We start from the raw sequence: 24257 nt of genomic DNA on the forward strand, positions 1-24257 counted from the left end.
GAAGGGTTGAAGAGAGGATTCTACCTGAGTAAGAGCTTATATGAAAATCCTGAAATTGTCTATCTTTTTGACTGACCCATAGCAGTTAATTTTCCAAAGGCAGGCTACCTTGTGATGGGTCTTACTGGAGTACAGGAATGATTAATTTCTGGGGTATATGGTATAGAGATCCTTGTCTTAGTAATCAGAAGTGTTTCTTTTGGCTGAAAATACGATTTTCAGGAAGGTGTAAAATTGTTAATGGGCAGTAGCAGGCCGTTATGGATGCACTTACACAAAGCATATACATCTCTCTAAATCAAGGCCAGCTTCCTTTCTGAAGGCTAAGCGGAGCACGTCTCACGCACCACTCTGAGGCAGTGCTGGGAAATTACATGCTACAGCCAAGTTTTGTTTTATGTCCTTTGAAAAATCGGCGCGTGGATGTGCACATTGCACAAACGTCCCCAGGGCGTATGTAGGTTATCAGTGAGATAACCTCGGCTGAGCCCTAGCACTAGAAGTGTTTTGATGGGTGCGGCTGCATGGTTGTGACCACTTCTGATTGCATCGCAGCTTTACAGCTTCAAGTGGAAACTGCCCCAAAACTGCCAGTTCTCACTGAGGTCGTGCGTTCTGCAGTACAAGTTTGCGTTAATCTCTGTGCATGGGCTTGCTGGCTGTAAGTGCAGAAAAAGACGCACCAGCAGATGTATTGACAGACTCGCTCGTGTATCCATTTTGTTTATGAAGAATGATGAGTTGAAATCAATATGCAGATCAGGAGTGCTCCGAGTATCTAAAGAAAATCCTTTGGCTGTGCTATATCTGCATCATCCCAGCAGTTGTGTTTGTTTTCTTTTTAAAAAAAAAAAAAAAAGAGGGGGATGCAAATACTATATTTGTTCAGATTAGAAAGGAATTTGGGGGTGGAACCCTAGAGAAAAGGGGAACTGTTCAGTGCTGAAGGAGAACTTTCAATTTATTTGATTGGAAATTTTCATCTATTCTAGGTGATTTAACTTTTAAGCTCTAGAGCAATAGGCTCACTTCAGCTCATCACCTACTAAGTGCTTAGGTTCCACTGGGTGCTCTTAAGTCCTATAGAGGCCCATAGGGTTCAGCTATATTCTTAAGACGTCATGGAGAGTAAGAAAGAATGAGGAAAAGGAAACTTTCTGGCAGCACTATTTGTGTTTATAAAAGAACTGTCTAAGAAAATAACCTTGAAATTAATTTGAGCTATTCCCTTGACCAATGACTCTAGTTTGTCTACTAATTCTTCTAGATACAGCTAGAACGCAATCTACCAATAAAAGTTCTTTTTTTTTTTTTTTTTTTTTTCCCCTTTATTTTGAGGTTTATTTTGATGGATTATGTTTCTAGGTAACTGTTGAAGGTTATTTCTGGGAAATGCTGCCAGAATGCTTATTAACATGCTACTAGACCCAGGTAGAGCCCCTTTTGAAAATTTGGCTGCTCTGTGCCGCCTCAGTGAGGGGCAGTGACTGTGCTGAAGTGTGCGAGTCCTCCCAGTTCCCTGCCCACGCTGGGCCTGGAAATAACTCTGTCAATAGTAGAAATGTCACAGCAGGAATGACTCGCTGGATGTGCCCAGTTCCATTTATCTAAATGAGCTGTGATCTTGGATTTAACATGCTGTTTCATAGCTAAGATAAGAGGCACATGAATTAGATTATTGTTGGAAAAAAAAATAGAGAGGTGCTGATATAAATAATTCCGTGAGAAGTTTAGCAGAGCATTAGCAAGTCTTTTTATATTTATGAACAGCAGTGGTCAAAGTAGTATCCTGCAGAAGATGCCTTCCATATGATACTAGCTCCAGTCATTAAAAAAGCATGAATCAGATTAAGAAGTGTAGGGCTTTTTTTATTTTTGCCTTTGAGTCTTCAGATGTCAGTGCAAGCTTTAATCAGCAGCTATGCTGGTGAGAAACTACCCTGTGAAATGGCAGCGGAGGATGTGGGCAGAGATGCTCCTGTCTGAGTGGCTTAGGGGCTCCCCAGCACCCCGGGAGGTTACTGCCCCCCAGGTACTTGCCTCTCAAGGATTATATGAGCACTGTTGTCCCTTTCATGGCCGTGCCAGCAGCAGCCAAGGGTGTCCCCGTGGTTTGTGGAGCTGAGGAGGTGTTCGGCGGCGGGGCGGTCGCATGGACAGTGGAGGTGGGTGCCCAAGAGCGCTCCTGCCTATGCGTGAGACTCCTGGATGAGAAAGTGCAGCACCCGAGCCCTCGCAGAAATATTACAAGTCTTGTGATATCAACGGTTGGCAGCTGACGATTGACTGTGAGATCTCTTAGGCGGTTGTTTGATGCTGTTCTTTCAGGTGGACTCTTAAACTACCACTTCCTCTCCCTTCTGGTCGCTTCCTCTGTGGGTAGAGCAGGCTTCTTGAGCCATTTGTCTTTTGTTTCAAGTCAGCCTTTTGGTCTGTGCTCTCCATTGCTTTGAGCACCCTGCTGCGTTTCCTGGGGTTCAGGGAGGAGGGTCTGCGGGAGGTACAGCCACGACAAAACGTTAACATCTCAACGTTTTTACGTGTATACTTAGTATGCAAGATGTCATCTGTTGTAATTCATTTTGCTCTTTTGTGTCAGAGGCGGTGATGAGTAGTTCTCTCCCTCCCTGTGTTCTGAGGACACGGATGCTCAATTTTGGCCTGGTACCAGTGACTTCATTGCGAGCAGCCAGAAGCAGCAGGGCACGGAGGGTGTCCCTTCGCAAGGTCGTGACGGGTAGAGCACAACTGCTCTGCAGAGCTGAACTTCCGATAACCTGGAGGGAAGGGACTGTCCCAGCACTCTGGCTGTGCTGGAGGGACTTTTTAGTGCTCACGTCTGGGCGGATGGCTGTTTTCTGCAGGTCGTGGTCAGGGACAAAGGCGTATTCCCTGGACAGGATGGCAGGAAGGTCAGGAGGTGGGACGGCAGGAAGCAGTTTCATGATCCCAGGCTACTGCTGATGAAAAACGGCCCTTGCTTTTAGATCTGCGCTTGTTTTGCGTTGGCGAGGATTGTGTTTAATTTCGTGGTATGTTCAGTGCCGTACCTGCCGTCTCTCTAGACAGCTGTACTTAGTCTTATTGTTATCACCATGGCTGTTCACTAGTGATAAAGGACAAGCTGAAGAGGACTAGGAACCTGATACTTGGGAACTGGGCAATGCTTTCCTTTGGGCTTGTCTCTTGTAACAGAGAGAGTCGAGGCAGTATGTGGATCTGCTTCCTTGAAGACCTAAAATAGGCTTTTATTGACTCCTTGGGCTTTGTGAAATCATGATGGAAGAATGTAGCAAAACCATTGGGAAAACTTACCCTCCCCACTTTTTAGTGTTGTCTTAATAGCTGCCTCTTATGAATTGAAATAGCTCCCTGTGCCATTCCCTTTCCCTTTCTTTTAAATACAAGCTAGCCTGTATTGTGAATAAATATGTTAACTTAATAGTACAGTTGCTTTAAATCAAGTGGCTCTGTTGTTGCCAGACCTCCTGTTGCTGGTGGCTCTGGGAGGTGCTCTGCCCAGCAGAGACATGTTGATGCGCTGGTGTTGCATCTTCTGTGCTGCGGCCATCTGACGTTGGTCTTCCTCTCACAGAAAAGCAGGATTTGCATAACTTACCTTACACTAGCAGCCTTTCCTCATTCTGCCTGCCATGCTAATTTAAGGCAAAGCAGCAATTCTCTAGCTCCTTTTGTGAACGCTATCATACACGTCCTGGCTGTGCCACCTACCAGCTTTCCTTCCCTGTGGAGTCTGCCTCTTTCCCTCTGCAGTATCGAAGCCCAGCATAAACTTGGGTGACTGCAGGCTGCCCGCTGGTTTTGGCAGCCTTGAGTCTGAGCGAGTGCCGAGGTGTCGCCTGGGCTGTTCTCAACTAACCCCTGAGCTAACGGACGCCGCTTCCTGACGTAAAAGCAGACGAGAAACTCCGGCCAGGGGCTAAGCTACATCAAGCTGCGCTTTCAGAGGTTAAGCTGATTGCAGATCTCTCATAAAAAAATCTTTCTGTATTAATAAATAAATGCTTGCAATAGTTGCTTTATTATAGTGCACGGAAGCTGTCAGAAAGAAAAATTTCCCAAATGAACCATTTCTGCAGCCTCTGCTGACTTTTAAAGATTGGTGTCATTAATTGAATTCTGCCTCTTCCATTAGAATGGAGTGTGTGCTCTTCACTGGCACGTACGGTTGATGCACTTGAGAGTGTAGGAAGAGATAAAATATTCAGAGCTACTTGCGTTGCTTCTGTGGCAGCCGGGTTACTGGGTTGTTCTGGGGAGAGTGGGCAGCCTTTCAACGTGACTGTCTTATACTTGGGGCTTTGAGAGTGGGAAGGTTTCCCCGCTGAAGCTCACGTAGCGGTTGTTGGTTGGCTGTAGAGACCTGGCTAGGTGTCTGCTCCTGACCCATTCTTCCTGCAAAATTTTGCTTAAAAGAAAAATACATTGTCTGTATGTTATAAGTAGCTGGATTCTTCTTTCTGCAGGGAATGAGACTTGTTGGAAATCGATCTCACCTAATCCAAAGCATTGCGAATGTAATAATTAAGATCTACTTAATTTCCACACTTGATCGGTGGGGAGACAATAGCTTGTTCTTTGAAACTGTGCTTTGTCTTTTGGAAATAATCTTACCAGTGTTACATAAATGCTGTATTGCAGCCCGCCCTTATTAGCCACTGATTAGAGGGTCTTTTGTGAAGTGTTGTCTGTTTCTGACATAATTTAATTAATATGGAACCAGTAAAATTCCTATGGAAACAAAACAGGAGCAAATTTAATACCAGATAAATGTGTGTTCTGGGCTATGAAAGTGAACACAAAACTAATTTCTTAATGGGACCACTAGAAGAACAAACAAATCTACAGAGACATGGTTGTATGCCTCAGCTAGAAATGTATGTTTGTGGATATAATTAAACTTTAGTTAATAACATATTGTCCTCAGTCTTGGCAAAGGGCTGTGTTTGGGCTGTGGCTACGTGTCCAAAGCATTTTTACTAGATTAACTTCTTCGTACCGCATGGTCTAGAGCTTTCAAAGCATTTGCAGATCTTGGGTGGCTGGCTTGCATTCCAGCTCGTTCCTAGCGTAGCTCGGAGAGCCTGAGGCACCCTTTCCTGCAGATGGGTGATGGAGAAAGGGGCGAGTGTCCCTGTCACCGACCTGCTGTAGGAGGCAGTGGGCGAGTTGGAGAGCCAGTCTTCAATAGCAATGCATGAGGAAGGGTGAAGTGTGAAGGTGATACTTCATGATTCACTTTTTGCATTGCAAATCCTGTTTCGTAAGTAAGCTGCTTCCACCGATGCATGAAATGATTTATTATCTCTCGGAGCTTTTCTTCACCCTGGAAAAAAAACAAAAGATGATCAGTGTTTTTTTTAAAGCTCTGTGCTGAACATTACATGATTAAGTTGTAATTTTGAAGTGACGCATTTGGGCATATAATTTTCAAGACCATCTTTGGTTTCAGGTATCATAAATACTGGTTCTAGCCGTAATGAAGTGCTGTGCTACTTACTATGTTCCTATCATTGTGTGTGTCTTTTGTTTAAATTATTAAATCACAGCGGCTATGGCCATAATAATGTGGTTGTTTTATGTCTTGGAACAGGGGAAAATAATTTTATTTAGTTGGAATAATGTGATTGTAACATGCCTCTGGGTTTGAGTTAAAGGGGGAGGTGGTGCATGTGGCTGGCAAGACAGTGCTGTTCTCTTGATGATTTTCTGCAGCAAATTCCACTGCCGTGGAGTGGCAGCATATTTGTTTGTAACGGAACAACTTGTGAGCATACACTGGGATGTTTATGATGACAAGGAAAGCACTAGAAAAATAGAGGCTATAAAATCCCACTCGTTAAGGGTAGCAACATGTGTAATTGGCTCAGTCAGGTGCATCTCGAGGGAGGAGGTGTAGATCTGAGATCTGGCTATGCGACTGCCCGAGCCATTATGGGCAAAACACTTAACTTCTTTGCACCTCGAAGGCCATCTGTAGGGTAAGCAGCTGTCTGCCTGGGTGGTTTTATGAGTCAAAGTGCTGGGGAAGGACTCGGAGATCCTCTCATGCAAAATGCTTTACAGATAAAGTATTTATTTCCCCTTTTGAAGGGAAAAGATGCGTGATGGTTTCTTGAAGCAGGATGACTGCACCAATTCAGATATAATTTGATAAATGAAGTATAAAGGCCCAGTGAATGACTTGCTGTAAAATACAAGAGTGCCTGAACCATTTGTGCTTTAAATCTTGCTCCACATCTTTGTATTTCCTGCTCATGCTGTTCATTAAAGTAGTCTCCTGTGCCCTGTTGGTTTTGGGCTGATAATGGATAGCTAAGTGGTGCATGCTGAAAAGAAAATTTCCGTATAAATAAAACGGTGTGCTTTTCTCTGCGTAAAGTGTCTTGTGGGTATGGGGCAGAAACACTTCTGTTTTCCCCTCTTTTGTGTTTGTAGCTGAGCCCTGACATGTATTAGTGCTCTTTATGTATCCCCTCAAAGTCCAGTTTATTAAGGCATCCCTTCCTCTGCGTGAAACCTTGCACTTCTGTGGCTGCAGCACAGACTGTGGTTTCTTTCCAAATGAATCATGAGGGTTTTACAAGCTGTAAAACTTCTCTGGAGAGCTTAAGGGTGTGACCAGCTTACAAGCATGGATGAAGGTTTTTTTTTGTTTTGTTCTTTTTTTTATTTTCTGATTCGGGTCTGAATATATCCTGAATATCTGTTTGATGCTTTTGATTGCCAGCAGGAATTTTTTTCCCCCTTCAGATGGGATGCAGCACAATCCCAGGCTCTTGCTGTGGCTGCCCGCAAAGTTTTGCTGGGGCTCCCTTGAGGACTGGGTGTAGTAAGCAATAAAACTTTATTAGTGTTAGTTCCTTTAGTCTGTGTAAACTTCTTAGGAGGAATAAGCTTATGCATTTGGAGGACAAAAGTTGCCCGTCTCTCTGGCTGGGCTTTGCTTAAGGAAAATGTATCTCATTCCCTGCCTTACCAGCTCTTTGCCCAGCCCCAGGGCGGCTGCCCGGTCCCCTCTGGAGGCTGATTTGACAGTCCAGTTTAATCCAAGCCACTTTTCTCCAGATCACTTTGACCTCCTGGCGTTCCCTGCTGAGGAGCATGGTGCAAGAGCCCTGCAAAGGGGACCGTGGGCTGGGCAGCGCTCGTTCCCTCGGGCGCCTCGCCGCGCCTGGTGAGCTCTTCTGGCAGTGGGGTCTTAGAGCTGGGAGGCTTTGCATGCTGGTGCGCGCTTGCAAATGCAGCGCTGAGGTATGTGACGTGCGGTCCTACTCTGTCACCACCTGGGCTTGGAACGTGTGAGCAGTCCCGGGGAGAGCTGGCACGTCCTCTCTTGTCTCTGGCACGTGTGCTGAGCTGGGAAAGTCTGGAAGTCAAGGGTGTTTCCAGTAGTTTTGAGCTGTGGGTGGGAGCCTGTTAGGTGTGCCCCTTGCACAGCGGCACCGATAGCTCTTCCCGGGTTTCTGCAGGCAGTCCCTCCGCTCTGACTCAACTAGAAAGCAAGTTGGCTGCCCCAAAGAGAGGCATTCTCCAGAGTAGGGCACTGGCCAAGAAATCTGGAGCTGGCAGAGAACAAACCAAGCAGGTAGGAACTGTCAGGAACTCTGGGAAATTAGAGGGGAATTTTTTTTTTTCTTTTTCTGGCATATGCCAAGAGTAGGTGGTTCAGAAGGGGAATACCTGGCACAGCATGATGGCAGCTTACCCAGCTGCCCTAATGGGATGCTTTTGCCAGGAGCCTTTGGACCTGTTCTTCTCAGTGTAAATAAAATCAAATAAATAAAATACTTGTTACTATAAATAAAACTAAATGAGTGTGATTACCTTGAGTCTTTGGATGCACTTTACATGGTCAGCATTTGTTCCTTTCTCCTTCTGCTGGCAATTAATGGAGAAAGAGGGGACCATCAGTGTGCACAGACATCAGCCAGGCAGCATGAAGGCTCATAATAACTTTCTCCTATGATAGAAGAGATACTTTTACGGTCTGAATTTTTTTGTTTTACTTTGCCCCTGGTGAGAGAGAATTACTGGTGATGATAGTTGGTAGACTAGCTCCTGTTGGGAAGCACTGAATGGAGGAAGGATTTATTGAAGGAAATGTGTGGCAAATACTTTGATAAGCACTTTTTTTTCCTTATTTAAAGAGGTTGTTTATAACTAAGAGACCATTAGCACCCAGGAGGTAATTTTTTTTGTAGCAGTACCTTATTGAATGAAAGCTTGGTAGTCTGTTTCTGGATGGAGGCATCAGGAACAGCCCCTGGATAATACTGTACCTATTCTCCCCGCCTCCCCCCTCCCCCTTTTTTCTTCTTTAAATGGAGGGTGGTGCAGCTCCTTCCCATGTAGTTTAAAGAACAGCTTGGTGAAATACATGTCAGCATTTGAATTATGCTTTTCATTTGCTGCAGCCAATTCTAGTACTCTCACCCCTAGAGTTTCTAGAAGGTTTCTTGACAAATCTTCCCCCCCCGACCCCCTGCAACCCAGAGACAAAAACCCACGCGCTCCTTTGCATGCTGCCTGGCTGCTTTGCCCCTCTCTCTGATACTGTTAGAGAAATTGTGTGATTTTTGCAAAGGATACTAAAATTGGGGAGGGCAGAACTACACTGTAAAGAGTCCTGGTTGGGTCACTGCCCACAGCGCTCTCTGTATTAAGGAGCAGTCAGAACTCATCAGTGTAAAACCTTCCACACCAAGGGAGTAAACAACACAGATTAACTGGTAAGGGATGCTAAGCACTCTGCATCCCTTATGTGATGTGGTTTTTTTTACTTCTGGCTTGAATACTGACCTAATACTAATAATCCTGTATTTAAACATACTGCCAAATTTTCCCCAGGGTAGCAGTTAAGAGATGGGGGGAGAAGTGTATGGCAAAAATAGAGGATGGCAAAATTTGAGGATCATTGCTAGAACAGAGTACCAGTTTGGTTTAAAATAATCTTTCATGTGCTTAAAGAAAGGGTAATGTGTTCCCAGTTATCCCCACCCTAAAATCTTTTGAGCTGTGGCTGCAGGATGGTTAATGCAAAACCTCTTTTGGTGGGGAAAAAATTGGTGAGGAAGGTCATGTATTTTGCATCTTCCCCCTTTTACCCTCCCTGCGGTTAAAGCATGTTTGGGCTGGAGTGCACTGAGCTACCCAGGTGCAGAGGATATTATGGATTCTCCATATTGCTAGCCCTAATTTTAGCTACACTCTGCATGGTTCATGCCAATACTCACCCACTTGCATTTGCACTTTTGGTAGCAGTCATTACACAGTGTGAGCTTCACACATGTGCCGCTCCTCCTGGAGCTCAGCTGGCGGCAGCAATTTGTATTCCCCACAATAAAATAGTGAGGTTTGCGTGGGTAAGGGACTAGTGGGAGGATGCTCACATCTGTGAACGTGTCCCTGCTGTGCTGTGCTTGTTGCAGCCTGTTGGAGGCAATTGGATGGGAGGAATGGGAAGAGAGATCTGTAATTCCCTTCTGCTTTTCAGTGAAGTGGAGAAATGGCTCTGCATTGCATGTTATGTTCTCTCGTGCACTTTCACTGTGAAAGGACTCCCCGTCCAATTTGTCAAGGCAGAGACTTGATGCGAGTCCAAATGCACTTGACAATAGTCTCTCTGCTGTCAAAACCTCTCCTCCTTCTGTGATAAAAACAAAGCTCCCGAGTAACACTCCTCTCCTTCCTTCCTGTGGCTCTTAAGAAAGACTCGGCATCCCAGAGTCGTTCTGGGGAGGAAGTGTTTTGCTGTATTCAACACACTTATCCATTTTCCATTGAAAAATTTGAGAGAGCAATGCATTCAAAACAAGATAGCCACAGAGAAGTGATTTGGATTTATGCTTGCTTTAATTGGATCACATAAGATTTTATTTACTGATAGTGTCCAAAGGGAGCTGTCGAAATATTGCAGAAAGAGTGAATGCGTCCATTGTGGTAATGTGCTTTTGATAAATGCATTATGGCATAGTTATGAAGTCAGGAAGAAGCCTTAATTACTGTTTCGAAGCCATTAGAGTCTAAAGCAGCAGCCTGAGCTCTTGTTGCAATTGTGCTTTATATTTCTTCACCAAAGACTTCAGCACAAAAAAACCCGTGCTTGTTTTAGAAGATAATTTATGCCTTTTATTTCCTTTGCCTTTTTAAAATGGTGCAGAAGTGACAGCGGGTACCTCAGTATGATAGCAGTGAGCTCCATGGATTCACGTAAATAAAAAAATACAACCTTTACACTGAGCACATACTGCTCCCATTGGCAGGGGAGCCAATGCCGTATGATCTGCTGACTGTTTTCTCCTGTTGCCCATACCCATACAGCATAAGAAATTGCTGAACTTGATTCTCCCATCTCCAAAAAAGAGAGGGCAGGATTGGTCTCCAAGAGTCTTGTGTAAAGCTTCCTCTGGGGCTAGGGAAGGGGAAAGGCTGGTCTTGGAAACTTTTTATTAATGAAAATTGCTTTGGGAAATCAGTCAGTGTTATAACCTACACGTGGGGTCAACAAATTGTCGGTCCCTGGAAGCCCCTGCTTTCCACGTCAGCCGTTCCCCCCAGCACAGCGCAGAGCCTGCGGCGTTTTGCTCAGGTCTCTCTTGACAGCCACCACAAAGCAAATTATTTGGAGCTGACTATTCTTGTACCAAAAATGTGTGCAAAGAAGGAGTTTAGTTTTCAGATGTTTATTATCTTTTTATCTTTTAAGTTATTCAGAGAAAGACTGTTCAATGCTCAGTCACCTGTTTTTAGTGCTTTGTAGTTGTTCTTTGACTCTCCGGTAGTGCATTATTTATGGCAGATGTTAATTTAATAGAGTGAACTTTGTTACCCTTCAGGATATAAGCATCTTAATTTAGAAAACAAAACTGACAAAAACGTAGCTGTAAATCAAAGGTTAACAGGCATAGCAATGTGAAGGTATTGTTTGCTCGGTTGTTAAATTGATACTGTGCTGCTTTCTTAAGTGGAATATTTCTTTAGTGACAGGAAGGTTAAGTACAAGTTGTACTGTTATGAGGAAGGAGGAATCAACTTTACTTACTAGTGTTTTTCTAAAGCTGATTGCCTAAAATAATTGCAGGTGCAGCACGGCGGCACTGATGCTTTTTACAGCAGCGGTGGGAAGCGGCTGGTTGGTTTGGGGCCCCATCAGCAACGCTGGCAGCTGCCCCTGGCCCCTTCATTGTCACACAGGGTTCAAGCTGGCTCTCGCTTGTCCTCAGTTTGGGCTCTGACTCTTGGCTGTTTCTAGACAGCAGCGAGGCCCTTTGCTCATAAGCTTTTGGCTAAGAAAACACCAGTTGAAAGAGCCCTTCCCAAGAACAGGCATATTGTTGGCGTACCAAACCTCCCAGTGCCGTCGGGCTGGGAGGATGGTGGCCTTCACGTCTTGTATTGTGGGGTGTCTGAGTCTCGGGCCGTGTTGTTCATGCTGAGTTTGGGATTCAGCTTCTTCAGTCGACACACAAAGATAACTTTAGAGATCTCAGGAATGCCTGCTCGATATGTTGGAGCAGTTTTGTCCTTTTGCAAAAGTGTGTTTATCTTTGCTGTGAGAGAAGGTCTAGTGTGGTTTATGAAGGCTGTGCTCTTAGACTGTTTTTTCTGGTTTGATTCAGTTATCAGTAATTTAAAAAAAAAAAAGGCAACGAAAAACCCCAAACCAAACACCCCCCGCTCCCAACACTTAACTGTTCCAAGGCTGTGTGTTTTTTTTTTTTCTCTGTGTGCTTTCAGCATACTGAGCCGGGGAAGGTGATGATGATAAATATTACCGCCTTGTTTCCGAAAGCTGTTGGGTAAGATCTCTCGCTGCAGCATCTGAAGCATTACTGGAAATATTCTGAACTGTTATAACAACATCTCTGGTGTAATTTTTCTTTTCCAAAAGTCTTTCCCTTCCCCCTATTTCTGGGTAGAAGACGCTAATTAGCAGGGAGATTCAGGTGTCAGCGAACGTGCCAGGCTCTTGAATCATGCAGCAGATAGCGAGTGCCGAGATGTGCCCCAACCCTTCAGATGGCAACATTAATTCTCGGAGTGCGCTGGTCGTGCTGCTGCAGATTTCATTATGTTTGTGTATTTCCAAACTTAAAATGCTTTGGTTCTCATGTTTGTCCTGATTGACTGTTTGTTACAGGCTTTGGTGTTCTGAAATTTGGGTTGACTTCTTGAAGTCTGGTATATGGCATTAAAATTCTCGGAGTGCTGTGTCTCTGTAGAGTGACAACACTCCAGATTAAACCTAAGCACTACTACTCCCAAGGAGATAGGCTAAGTATTTTTTCCTCTCCAGAGTACTCTGCTCTGAATAGCTCTACAATTAATATTGATATATCTTTACTTGGTTAATCTAATACCTATTATTTCCTCTTTGTTTCAAATTTGGGTAGTTTGGGCCAGTTCATGCTTCAGAGATCTAATTTAAATGAAGTTGTTCACAGCTGTCAGCTTGTGGATGTGTTTAATCAGTTGACGTGAAGCTCTAAAGAACTGCTTGGAGGGTCCAGAGAAATTTAACAAGATGACTCTTCCACTTCCCATGTCCGCTCCTGCCCAGGCACGCTTCTGTTGGGTTGTCATCATTCCAGCCGGTCTCACCAGCCTTCGGTGTAGCCCATCCTAAACTATGTGATTATTTATTTATTCAAAGGATTTGGAGTTGATGTCTAACTTGCAGTCTGGTGCTGTTCTACAGTTTTCTGATTCATTAAAATGTTCCCCAGAAGGTACCTGGAGTTACTGCAGTGGCGTCGCTGGATTTGCATTTCCACTGGCAGGTTTGAGGGCAGATGCGCGTCTGATGGGGGCTGCCCGGCTTGTCCCTGCTCCAGTGGGGGGATTTTATCCATTCAGCTCTGTCCCTTACAGAGTTTTCTGAGAAGTGTTTCGCCCCAGCTACACACACGCATTAGCAGATACTGAATCCAACCGTTTGTCTTCAGGCATTTGGGGCAAACGCCAACAGAAAATGGCACAGAGGACGAAAAGTAAATTGGCCTTCTAAAATCCTTTCAGCTTTAAGTATTACAGATATAATTAGAAACACAGGCAAGGATTATTATCCTATAAGTGCCTTTCTAGTCTCTGTTCTGCTTTTGTAACCTTTCTTTTTTCACCTGTCGTTCTGTCTTGCTACATTGTTTCTCCTTGCAGCCTGGCGTCTCCACCATCATGTCCCATTGCTGCCTTAACGCTTTGCACTGAGTCTGTTTGCTTTTCCCCTCTATTTACGTCATAGCTGTCGTCTTTTGGCTCTGCGCTGGTGTTCCCGTGAAGCCACCATCATTCAAACAAATAGGTAGTTCTTATTGATGCAAGAAAATGAAGAGCTGCCCTCTGCAGCTGCTCTCTCCCCAGCTCCCAGGCTGCACATCTTCCTCCTCTGCTGCTCAGTAGATTAAGATTTTTGGTTTGGGGTTTTTTGTTGTTGTTTTTAAATTGCCTCAGAAGTGGAAAGCTGAAGCTTTGTGTAAATTAGTCCCTGCAGGGGCTGATGTGGGAAGCAGAATGGGTCCTTTGGAGCAGGGGTGCAGCTCTGTGCCGGGAAACCCGCTGTCAGGCAGGAGCTGCCTGGATATCGTGAGAAGGAGAGCCACCGCTTCCCTGTAAGAACACACCCCAGTTTGCCCAGGGATTGCTGTCAGTCGCCTTTAAGTCCTTTTACACACTGCAGAACCAATGGGACCTTAAAGTTCAGGATGAGAAATATTGTGGGGTGTTTTGTAGCTGCTTTTGTCCTTGCTCAGCCTGTAGTCTGTTACAGGCAACACTTCAGGTCTTTGAGGCTTGGTCTACTCTGAAAAGCTTTTTGGCAGAGCCATCTCACTTAGGAGAGAAGTCTTGTTTCCACCATCACTGTCCAGTTTGACAGTTTGATTAGGAGCATGCAGTTCTCAGCCAGCAGGTTCCCCTCTGCTTGCGGGGTTGTGTCTCCCTACCCTGACCAATAAAACCCCAAAACCAGATGCCTAAGAGCCCCTGAGTGGGAAGGGGATGTGCCAGTCAGCCCCTGGAAGTGTCCCCGAGCTCAGCTGGCAGAGCCCTTCCCTGTCGGCACACTGCGGTGTCCGGGAGCGCTGGAGAACCTGGCAGAGGAGTCATTTGATGTGGCGTGAAGGTGTTGGGCTCCAAAGACCTTTGTTCAGGATCCTACGGCTTTTCCTCCCGAAGGTTATCGCCTCGGGCAGGACTGTGAGTGGGAGTTGCGCTCTGTAGTGTTATTTTCTATATGCACTTATTTATGCTTGTATCAGTGTTCAGTGACTATTGAAGATGCTCAGTGGCTCCAAGTCTGGGGCCTAAAGTGTGTTGGCTTGGGCACCCGGAGTGGCAGCTGCTTGTAAAAAAAACAAACAAACAAAACAAAACAAAAAACCCCCCCCCAAAAACAAAAAACCCACCACCCCCTAAAATACTCATGCTCGTTATTTCTCAGATACAACTGAGATGTTCAGCCCTGCCCAAAGGGAGATCGATGGTGTGTTTGGACTCCCTGTTGCTTTACGTGTACCTGAGTGTGTTTATTTTATTTAAGGAGTTGGTACGTAATCAGTCTTAAAATTAACTGACTGCCTGTTGACTTGTCACCCTGTGAATGAAAACACATTGCTTGTAATTTGTTTGACATTATTCTGTCCTGTTGTCAGGCTTCTAATTACATTTAGAACATAACCCAGATGTCTGTCTGTCTCCTTCTGTCTCATTATTATTATTTATCTTTTTTATTGTAAAACATGGAAGGAAATATTTCTCTGAAGTGATGGAAGTCTGTGTGCTCCTCTATCTTTTCAGGAGATTAGTAGGTGGTTGTGGGTTTATCTCTTAAAAACTGCCTTCCTTTTAAAAGAAGGCATCAAGTTGAGTATCCAAAATTGCTTAGTCCCTTGTGACTTTGGATTGACCTTCTGTATGCTTTAGGGGTATTGAAACATGGCTGTATCTACATTAAAATGTTTCTCTAGGTACTGCTTTCTAAAAATGATCACATTCCCCACCTTATTTATTTTTAAAGAAGAGAAAAATGGATTGTGCTTTTAGAAGATTAAAATATTAATGTATTTGAATATGACAGTGAAAGAGAGGCGAGGCAGAAGGGGTTGCCCTTTCAGAATGTGCACAAATGAGCAATCTTATTGTATCCATTGCATAAGCATGTAATATTCCTTGCCAACATTGGCTTTTGATAATTAGCAAAGGAAAACAAGTTGCGCAGTGTGAAGTTTTATTGCTATCTTGTAACTTGAATTTTCCTGGATCCACAAGCTTTTAAGCACCAGAAAAAATTTTCCAGTAGCATACTGGATCACCAATGTACTCAAGCCCTGTTTTCCAAAAGCATTAAGCCACTTACACATCAAAAGGCTGCTACTTTATTAATGGGAGTTTTGAATGCTTTACCTCTGATCCCACTTGGAGAAAGCTGTGTTGGCCACCAAACAAGCTCCATTCCCCTTGTGGCGGTTCTTTTTTAGCTGATCTAAATTTGCAAGGCAACGGGGATGTGTGGAAACTGTTTTTAGGGATAAGAAACTTGACTCTTGATCCCTGCTGACTTGGGTTTTTTGATATTGTTGATTGCCAGCTTTCCTAGCTCTGAGTTGTGGAAGATTACTCTTCTGTTTAAATACTGTTTCCTTTAGAGAAAAGAGTCTGATCTGGCTGGCTCCAGCAGGTGACAGATTTTTCTGTGCTGCAAAGCTTTGCTCAAACAGAGCTCATGGTAGGGGAGAAGGCAAAAGTACAGGAAGGACACAGTGGGTCGGCATAGGAAAGAAAAACTGGAAAGTAAGAATAAAGGAAATAAAGCACGTGTTCCATACGAGTGATATATGTGACACTTGGATATAGAGACTGCAAATTATTATGTGGTCCCTGCCATTAAACACAAATACATCCCTGATTTTCCCCTCTGCATCCCAGCCAACAGGATCTTGATGAAGGGCAAACAGTGCAAACAAATCCCCTGAACCACTTCTGCCTCAGCTTGAAGCAAGCTGCGTTTTGTATTGCCCCGTCGTTCCGTGTCGGTGTGATGGCGCTTTTTGATCTGCTGCTGTTGTTTCTTGGGGTCTGGGCATCTGTTAGACGTGCGGTGAAGGGCTTCTGGCTGAGCGACGAAAGGTCATTTGCTGAATCTGGAGTAAAACTGCACCAGGGACAGGAACTAAACCCCGGGTTTTCATGATGGAGGAGCCGCTTCCCCGGAGGGACAGAACTGACTGGCAGAGTTGGGCTTGGCTTAAATACTGCTGGAGTTTGTGTAGCGAGTGTCTTGTTTTGTGGAGCTCGTGGTTGGGAGAGGGGCTGGAGGGAAGGATGTTGTCACTTGGAGCTCCTCTCTGATCCCGTCCTGCTTAGTTGGCAGCTAACAGTTACGGGGGGGGGAGGCATTTCTGGCTCTGGGCATCTGGGCCCAAGCTTGGCTGCCGTCTCAGTCAAGGGTCTGTTGGCCCCAGCTGCCTTTGAAGATCTTGGCCTTTATAGGAGCTGACAAACAAGAATTAATGGATGACTCGCCAGCACAATAATGTCAGAAATGCTAGTTTTATTTTGCTGTTCCTGCATGTTCTTCAACCTGTAACTATTTTATGCAGTTTTTAGCCTGAAGAGAGGTTATCGTGTCCATGTACAGCAAAGGATGAAAATCGAGAGTGGGCGCTTCTGGAGAAAAGTGTCTGCGGTGCAGTATAACGCTGCAGGTGGATCAGTTTGCTTCGTGTAAAAGAAGGGAGCGGGGGATTGCCAAAGCCTTGTTGTGAGAAGCTGGTTTCAGTCCAAGTGGTTGGTGGAGCAAAAAAGGGTTTCTCTAAAGGTTTGGTGTTTGGTTTTCGCTCTTATTTTTTCTCCAGAAGCAGTACAAAACAGGACTGTGCTACCTACCTACATTTGTAGCCTTACGTTCAGGAAAGCCGTCTGTCCACGTGTGTTTTCAGAGGTTTGGGACTTAAAGTGGCAAGTTAATTCTTGGATTGGGGGGGGGGGGAATCCTCAAAACAGCAATGGAGCAATAGTGCATTATGCCAGTTATGGGGGTGAATCTTAACAGAAGAAGAAAAAAATGCTAGTTCATAGTTTAGCTAATGAGGTAAGGAATTAAGAAGATATAACAATGTAAACTTCTTGAGTTGTCTTTGTATTTATTAATTGCTGTGTTCACTAAGTGTGGTTTCCAGTGGGTGTAGCTTTTTTCCTATGATGAGAAGGTCCCTTAATAAATAAAGGGATTTATTAGCAGAAGCCATGTGTTTTTCAGCCTTCAGCCAGGACCAGGTATCACGGAAGCGTGAACCCCTTCATGTTTCTCTTTGAGCACGTAGCAGCGCAGAGTGAAACGGGCGTTGCTCCTCGGCGCGAGCACATCGCACGCTGCACGGGTCCCTCCTCCTCTGTGTGTGCCTTGTTCTGGGCAATCCGTCTCTTGTGACAGTACATTCAGTACCTAAACTCGCTGGATTGTGTGCGTGTGGGGTTTTGTTGTGTGGGGCTTTTTTTTACTAGTTTGACTTTTCTGCTCCTTTTAGCCATACTTTCTTGTTGTTCCATGGTAAGTTTAGATATGAATTATATGGTATTCAGCCTCTCCCTACCACCTTCCTCTCCCACTGTGACAATAACAGCTGCTTCATCATTTTTGGTAAGAATCTTATCAATAGAAGAACCCAATGAGGCTTTGAAGAAATGTCGATGTCATTTAAATAAGTAACACACATGCTCAGGCTTTCTCTCTGTACCTGCTATCTAATTTCCCTTCTCTCAATAGCTCTGACTAATGCTGGGATCTTTCTCTGTTTGAGCTCTGCTATTTATGAATAGAGCAAGTCTTATCTGAAGGCTTGTGAATGCTTACAAGTACGAGGTGGCTCAGATGAACAATATGCATAAATAGCAAACAGCTGAAGGACTGAGTCCTTGGAATAACAATTGAGAAGAGACGACCCTGTTGAATATGTGATGAAGCAAACAGCTTTCCTGCTTGCCAGCTCTTCAGTTGCTGGCCCAGGTGAGGGTAAGAGTGTATTTCTGTTACAGGACTTGCCACGCAGAGTTAAGTTCAGCTAGGCACTCGGAGGTGATCTCCTCCTCCTGAATCCTGCTGATCTTACCGGGCTGAAGAGGTGCTTTCAGTAGGGTAACCTTTTGAAATGATGCTGAGGGCACCTGCAGTAGACATGATGATTTATTTTCCTTTATAATCAGTGTTGCTGACTGAGTTATCCTGCTGCTGCCCTGCTTTCTTCTCTACAACGGGCTGATTTTTCAGGAGTAATCCTTAGTGCGCTCACTTGCAAAAGGCTCGTAGGACTGGCTCCGTCTTTGACACAATTATCTCTAATGCTCTTCTTCCTCTCATTGCAGCCCTCCTGTGTGCGTTTGCTAAACCAGATGTTCATATCGCACTTCATGTTCCTCTGTATCCCTGAGCTGTAAGAGAGAAAACAAGAGTGCTTGTTAACCTATGTAGTGCTCCTCTGGAAATGGAGAGCTGCCTCCCCATCCTCACCAGGAGGAAGAGAGCAAAGCTGCACCTGCACGGTTGCATGACAAAGGCTTCTTTAAGTGCTTTCCAGTCCTTCAATGGAAAAATCCTGGGAGCACGATGTTGTTGCTTATTTAATTACTGTTACCACGTAGCGTGTTCAGGGCAGCATTTTAAGTGTAACTGGCATAAGGGATTTGGTAAATTCATTACTTGTTCTACTTGTAACAATTCCTGGGTCTCCTGGCCCTACCTGGGGAAAATAATCCACTTATAACATCTTGAAAGAAGGGCTAGAGAGAGCCTGCTGGGGCCAGGGCAATTCAAAATATGTGGTGGTAATGTTGATGTTCTAATTTTCTGCTGGGTGTCTGGAACTTCTGTTAGCATGAAAGATTTGATGCACTGGTTTCAATGCAGAATAAGCATAAAATTGCCCTTCGCTGCGTTTCCAGGAGGCAGCTAACACACATATGTTATCTCTGTAACATTTCAGTGATGATAAGGCATCTGTAGCTCTTTCCGTGACACGGTTTAGTAAATCCAGCAACAGCCTTTTGCCTTTACTCAGCTTGCCCGGCTGACTCGCAGAGAATCTGTGGAGCTGCTTTTTGACTTTGCTGCAGAAAGCGGTGTGTAATGAGCACTGTAAAACCTGGGCGTTTGTATATTAAGCACGAACTCTTTCATTTCAGTCTTGTTGGGCTCTGGCTGCTCAGGTTCAGTCTTCCTTGGTCGTCCCTGCACTAGGCAGCTGCTTCAAATCGAGGACATAGGCCAAAACACATCACTTTTTTGGTTCTCCCCGTTCACACCCCTTGTGCATTGTGTAGGTAAATTCTACCCTCTCCCTGAGAGAAGAGAAATGTGGCCCTGACGTGCCCAGGGAGTACAGCCCAGGGCCACGGTGCTGCCAAGGAAATTCAAGCCTGATTGGGAACAGCAGCGGCTCAACTTGGACTCGGGCAAGCGAGGGCCGTTCTCATGCATGTGGTGATCACGCTGCAGTAAAGATAGGTATTTCTACATGGTATTTCTGGTACTGTCATGAACCAGTACGGCTTCATTATTAATGATGACCTTTTCCCTGCCCCATGAGAATCCATCGGCAGCACCCACTGGAAAGGTTCAGGGGAACAGTATCCTGACACCTGTTGTCAAAAACGGTCCCTTTTCCTCTTGGCGTAAACTGTCTCTTGTGATGTTTTCCCAATGGCAACCCTAAGTATGTAAAGATGCATGTGTTTTCTGTGAACGCAGCTGCTGCTCTTGACCCATCTGCCAGAAATTCTGCTCTTCAGACACAGCTTGCTTCCTCCCGATGTCTGTCTCCCTGTTCCATCGGAAACAAACATTTAACACAGCTTTGCTTAATGCAAAAGAACAACTAACTCTCCTTTTAAGGGCATGTTTCAGAGCATGAATGAATCTGAGGATGGGCTGAATCTACTGTCAAATGGGTGTTTTAGTTTGGACAACTGTATAAAGTATTTGTCGCTGTGGAAAATCTTTTCTTCCACTGCATAAAAATTCCTTAAGCAAGCATGTCTGGGCAATGCCAAACCTGGTAAGTGCAGGGCGAAGCTTCTTAGAGTCTCTGTCCTTCCTGCTCAAAAGAAAACTGAGTCCATGCTTCATCTTTGAGTTGAGCATCGCTGTGGTGCAAGGGCTTTCTCAGCAGCAAAACCAATATTGGTAAAGGAGAAAGAACAGCAACTCATTTCACTACTTAAAAGAAGTAAGGGGAGGAGGGGGACAAAGCAAAAAGAAAAACAAAACAAAACACAAACAAACAAACAAACAAAAAAACCCAACCAAACACCCAACAAATAAAAAAACCCAACCATAAAACACAAACTTAAGAGCAAGCTGCTTTTAAAACACCTGCCTCTCACTTCTGCTAAGAGAGACATGTAACTGAATTACGGAGGGCCTGGATTGTGCAGTCAGGAGGCTTTCCACATCATGGTCTTGCTGCCAAGGGCGTGCTCACGAGATGTCCTCTAATTCGGTTAGAAGTGCTCTTCCAGGAACCGTATCATTATAGAGTTTGAAATTCTGGAAACTGAGTGGATGCAGTAATACAGGACAGCTAGCACTCTTTTTTCCTTCTTCATGCTAAAAATGTCTCTGGGATGAGCTGTGTCCTGGTCAGGCTGCTGCTGCCGCCGGCTGGGGACAGCGGCCTCCGACCAGCTCCTCTCCCCTCCTGGTGTCCCCAGCTCCCGGCGAGAGGCAGCGGGAAGGGCTCTGCAGAGCCGGACGAAGCCCTCCTCTTCCTTCTGCACCTCTCTTCTCTTCAGGACTTGCTTCACCTTGCTGATGAAACGATTGCATCTTCTTCACCGGGCCATCAGTAGGGGCCTTGTGACTTTTTCGTCCTAGAGGTTAAATTTTTGACAGACACGGGTGCTGCTGGACAGAGAAAGCTGCTTTGGTCCACAGGCAGTGTTGCCTGTGCCTGGATCTTAATGAAGAGAGTATCTGATTGTGGTTGGGCTTTCTGCCTTATGGGGCTGTACTTTGATGGGAAATAGGGACAGACAGAGGAGGAAAATCAGCTGCAGCCGCTGGGCTCTCAGTTAGCGCCTCTTAACTGTGCTGGGTTTTTTTGTTTGTGTTTGGGGTTTTTCTGCATGAGCTGTGGTCTGGACAGTCTGCTTAGCTGCCAGTTGGTAAGTGTGCGCTCTTTTAAAGAGGAGCGTGTTTGAAACTGGAGTAACAGCTTCTAAATTCCTGCCGTGGAGCAGTTCTTCCCGCAAAGGAGCAGCGTTGCAGGATGGGTAGCGACTCCGAGGGAGCAGCCCTCGTTCCCTTGAAAGAGAGCTTCCTCGGTGCGTGCTTTCTGCAGTATGATGATGCATCTGATGCTGCCGTGTCCAGAAGATATCTGGGCCTTTTTATTGTAATCGTGTTTGTGCATTCAGACCAATTTCGATGGTTATGAAGGTTCAAAAAAATCCCAGAGATCTTAATAAGCTAATTTGGTAACTGTTTGTGGCTTTTGTTGTTCCTCTTTGTTGTGAGGACAGAACTGGTTCGTGCTGATGAGTGCTGCATGAAAATTATATTATTAGTAATTACTGGTAATTTCTTGTCTGGAAGCTTCAGGTTTGTGGGAGCACTTAAATCCATTTGCTTCTGTATTCCCTCTGGCTTTGCTGTAATGTCTCTCGGCACCGTGTACCTCAAGACACTTCAGCAGTTCCCTTTTCTCCATGGCAACTTCTCACAGCGGTTCCTGTATCGCAGAGAGGCCGTCCTCTCTCTGCCTTAACGTGGTTTTTCTGCCCGGTCAATGCGCGTCGCCGTACTGTACAGGCTTCCCCGAAGCGAAGGGAGCAGCGCCAGCCCTGGGCCATTCAGGATGTCGGTGCAGGGCGATGCCTCGGGGATGAGGGGGAAGGCAGAGGACCAGCGTGCTTCACGTCATCCCCTCCCCCAAAGATAAATTGTAATTTTCTTTTTATTTTAAACGTGGTGTGGTAATGCAGTGGTTTTTGTCAGCTGGCAAAGCTAAGGATTAGTCACAGAGGCTTGTTTTGTTTTCTTCTAGAGAAGCTGGCAGAAAGGTAAAAAGAAAAAAGTGTACCGCTTAACAAAAATCCCTGGAAAAAACCAACCCTAAATCCCCAACTTTTCAAAGAGAATTACAGTATTGCTGTGTTTGCTCTGCTTGGGGAACATCACCTGGCTACAGCGTCTCAAATCCCTCTTTTCGATTTAAATTAGGGACACTTCTGATTTTTAAATTGTGCCTGGAAACACGCAGTGGAGGTAATCTTACCTGGCATAGCTAAGGAAATGGAAATAAATGGAAATACTGCTTGCTTGTTCAGTTAATTTTTTCCTGTACCAAGTACTGAGTTTTTTCATCAAAGATCATCATTAGAATAGAAACATTTTTATTGTCGCCTCAGACTGAGATTAATAGAGGTGGAATCCTTAAAACCTATATCTTCATTTTGGCATCCTAATTACTTCTACTTCTAACCATGCCTCTGTATCTCCTTTCCTTTCATCTTCCCGAGTCTGACTGAAAGTAGCCTCAGTCCAGAAAAGCCGAATGAAGGAGATCTTTGCCATAGGCGAATTAAGCAGTGTTTGTAGAGGAGGACGGCTGGTGGCTGGCACCTCGCACCGGACCCGCAGCCTCGGTGTCCGCTTGCTGCCCTGCGCGGTGTCGTCCCCGCTTGGGAATGCAGCCGGGAGGTGGGCAGCCGCAGGGTCATGTTTTCAGCCAGCTCTGGCAAAGGCTGGTGGTTTGAAATTTGCCTGGGAATAAATAGTAAGTACACCCTGGGATATACTTGGTGAGGCAGTTCCTGCGGAGGTTCCAAGCTTTTGTGAAATGAGCAACCAGAAAAAGCAGTAGGGCTTGCTCCTTTTTTTTTTTTTTTTTTTTTTTAAGAGGTAGTAAGTTTATCTGAATTTTCAACCTGTTCGTTTTTTGTTTAATGTGGAATTCTAATGACCAGATATTCTTAATAAACGTCAGATTTCTTACTGGTTGGAAATGATGGAGGGGTGGGGGCTCTGGGGTATAAGCCTATGGCTCCTTAGTCCAGGTAATGAGGTGGCAGCAACTTTGATTCCACTTGTCAGCATCTTTTAATGACTTTTTGTTCAGGAAGGTAAGTAAAGCTAAAGGGCAAACAGCTTGTTCCCTAAGCAGTGGGCTCACAGTCCAGGTTGAGTTTATATTTGTAGCTTTGTTTTGAATTTTGTTTTTATTGGCTAAAGAAATGCTTACGCTCTCCTCCTGCTCTGTGAACTCAGCTGCTGTGCCCTTCAGTGCCTCTGTACTTGGAGAGGGAGGAATGCATGTTATTTTGTGCGATGTAAGTGCCTATCTGTTTTTAGAGGCTCAAACTCTGGGAGATGCATAAAACCTTTAAATGCCAAAATACCGTCAGAGTGACGCTAAACTTTCTTCTTGTCCAGATAAGTAATGGGAGATTTGCTCTGATTTGTAAAGTAATAATTTCTCAGTGGTTACTTCATGTAAATACTGACAGGTTTTTTTATGAATTGATTCTCTCCCCCCCCCGGGTTTTGCAAGAGATATTTAACAGCACATGGAAAATGTGACTGACCCTTAAAGGTCAGATTCTAGTCTACCATTCTGCTTTTATTATCCCGCTTGTCAGAGAACACGACATATGTGCTCTATCTTCTGTCCAGATTTGCTTTTTCGTGTATATCTAATTTTTTTCCACATGTGAATTTTAAATAGGATTTCTGTAAAATATGGTGGCAGTAAAGCTGTTCTCAGAATGTAATTTACTGTATTTTATAGCTTCTGATGATCTTTTTTTAGTTTCTTGCTAATGATGATATTGATTGGAGCGTGGCATTTTTATGCAGCTGAAAGGAAAGGTTATGCTATTATACAGATTTTATTTTTTTAAAGACTCTTTTACAATAATAAACATATACAGGCAGCAGTTACCAGAACTCATTATTAGGTAGCTGTAAAACCTCTAACAAGATAAACCGTTTAATGTATTGACTTGTTAGTGTCTTTAGCTCTGCTTTTGATGAAGTGGTAAGTAGAGTATATATTTAGAAACTAATTCCAGAAAAAACACATCCATCAGACTGAAGTATTTTTCAAGACCCAAAAAGCAACTGTGTTTTTTTTCCTAAGCAGAGCAGTCATGCGCTATCTATGAAAGATGCTAGTGGTAAAGCTTTGGCTTACCAAAGGGAAAAACAGGGGCAATCAGCTCGTAACATCACAACCATAATAGGA

At 44.6% G+C, this 24257-nt stretch overlaps 1 protein-coding gene across 8 annotated transcripts in view; it reads left to right on the top strand.

The window, feature by feature from the left end:
• PITPNM2 (phosphatidylinositol transfer protein membrane associated 2) overlaps window positions 1–24257 on the top strand; it is a 137506-nt gene that overhangs the window by 23888 nt on the left and 89361 nt on the right. The gene's annotated exons all lie outside the window — the stretch shown is intronic.

Source organism: Platalea leucorodia (genome assembly GCF_965183815.1).
Source record: "Platalea leucorodia genome assembly, chromosome: 12".
Classification (NCBI taxonomy): Eukaryota; Metazoa; Chordata; class Aves; order Pelecaniformes; family Threskiornithidae; genus Platalea; species Platalea leucorodia.